Below are 2,281 nucleotides of genomic sequence, written 5' to 3'. Positions count from 1 at the left end.
TCTCTGGTTATCTCTCTTTTTTGGTGGGGCCTTGCTTTTTGTTTTTGTTTTCTTTTTTCTATCAATTGCTAAATGTAACCTGTTTATAAATCTTTCATCCTTCCTTTGGTCTCTTAGGAGGTATTTCCTTTTTAAAGCCCTTTAGTAGTTAAATAATTTCCTCCATAGGCTGTTACTCTCAAAAATACCCTTCTCCTAAACACATAATTAGTTATGTGAGGATTTACTGTAACAGGATTATATATCAGGCACTGAACGTGTGGTTAAGAAAGTAAATATTTCAAAGGGTTGGTTTTACTGGTAAGAAAGCTAAATGGGGATTTTGAAATAATCCTTCCTGCATGCTTTCCATTTCTGGCTACGTAGTGACCACTGGACTATCTCTCTTTTTTAAAACTTAATTTTAATAATATATTTTGTTTAACCCATCATTTCCCAAATATTATCCTTTCAAATGTAAGCAGTATAAAAACTATTAATGATATAACTTCCTTTTTTTCATAGTAAAGCCCACAAAATCTGGTTTGTATTTTATTTATACTTACAAGCACATCTCAGTTTGCATTGGTTATGGCATTGATAGTTCAGGTCTATATCTTTGTTAAGGCAGATCTGGCAACCTTAACTCTATGGCTGGTTTAGCCCTACTACTAAAGTCCAGTACTCTCTGTGTCTTTTCAATGGGATCTCTTCACTCTGGTTGGTTGGAGTGTCAACAGTCTCCTATCCCTATGTCAGCTTTGGGAATTGTTCTGCTTACAGCACCCGCAGCTGTCCTTTGCTGGCTCTTGGAGTCTTATATCTTCATGTGCTCATAGTATCAGCCAAAGACTCCAGAGAATCTCTGTACCGATTTCTGGAACTCTTTTTCTATGTAGCTTCCTTCTTTTCGGTATTCTGTTCCGAAAAGCCTGGCAGCCTCAACCTCCTAAACGTAACCTTCTGCCCCTCAACTTGACAAGATGACTGTTCTCTGCTTAGAGTTCCTCCTGTACTAGGATCGGGAAAGGGCTTGGGGGAGGAAGGCTGAGTGGTCATAGGGATCACCTCATTCGTTTCTCTTCTCTAAGGGATAGTCCACACTGTGTGTTACCTGGTTTTCTGGTTCTAGACAGCAGAGGGGCAAGTCTGATACTAGTTAATCTTCACGTCCAGAAGCAGAAGTCCTACAGGCACACCTCATTTTATTGTGCTTTGCTTTATTGCATTTCACAGATACTGTGTTTTTTACAAACAGGTTTTGTGGCAACCCTGCATCGAGCAAGTCTATCAGCACCATTTTTTTTCCATCTGCTTACTTCATGCACATTTTGGTAATTCTTGCAATATTTCAGACTTTCTCATTATGATTATATTTGTTATGGTGATCTGTGATCAGTGATCTTTGATGTTACTGTTGCAAAAAAATTACGACTTGCTGAAGGTTCAGATGATGGTTAGAATTTTTTAGCACTAAAGCATTTTTAAATTAAGGTATGTACATTTTTTGACATAATGCTATTACACACTAAATAGACTGCAGTATAGTATAAACATAACTTTTATATGCAGCGGGCGACCAAAAAATTTGTGTGACTTGCTTTATTGCAATATTTGCTTTATTGCAGTGGTCTAGAACAGAATCCACAGTATCTTCACCTTGTACTTTGCAAGGTGAAGTTGAGTTAGAGAACATCCTATACCTACTCTGGTAAGTTCCAGTCCGAGAATTTCAGGTTCCTTTGGGAGGACGAGGGAAGTTGAGAAGGTCTTGAGACTTGGTGGTATGGCTCTTTCCCTCATAGTTTCACTTGAGTGTGACCATTCCCAATAATCACAGCCAGGATCCAGAGCTTGAGGTGGCCCTTGGTTCAAGATCACCCTTATTGTGGTGAACCTGGTCTGGTCCCCTTTGTGGTGGACAGCCTGGGTAAGAGTGTCACCCATGAGCTTCTGAAAAAGTTATTTGTAGAAAGAGGTCGTAGATCATATGGTGAGACTTGCTTACTCAGACATCTTGGTCTTCCTCATTGGTTTGCATATGGAGTTCTCCCAACTTTGATTTGATCAGAAATTTTTTAGCTATTGAATCATCAGTTTCTGTAGAGCTGTCTGGATAAGGTATATAATCAATGCAACTTAGAATTTTTTCCATCCTCGCTCCTGAAAGGTAATTTATCTGAGTATAGAATTTTATGCCAGAATACTTGCAGTTTTCCCTCATCACTTTGAAAATGTTAATCTACTGTCTTCTTACATTTATCGCTGCTGATGGAATGTCTACTGTTTGTCTAAATATCAT

This window comes from Mesoplodon bidens, assembly GCF_964165515.1.
Source record: "Mesoplodon bidens genome assembly, chromosome: 1".
In the NCBI taxonomy this organism is placed as follows: domain Eukaryota; kingdom Metazoa; phylum Chordata; class Mammalia; order Artiodactyla; family Ziphiidae; genus Mesoplodon; species Mesoplodon bidens.
Note: the sequence above shows the minus strand (reverse complement) of the source record.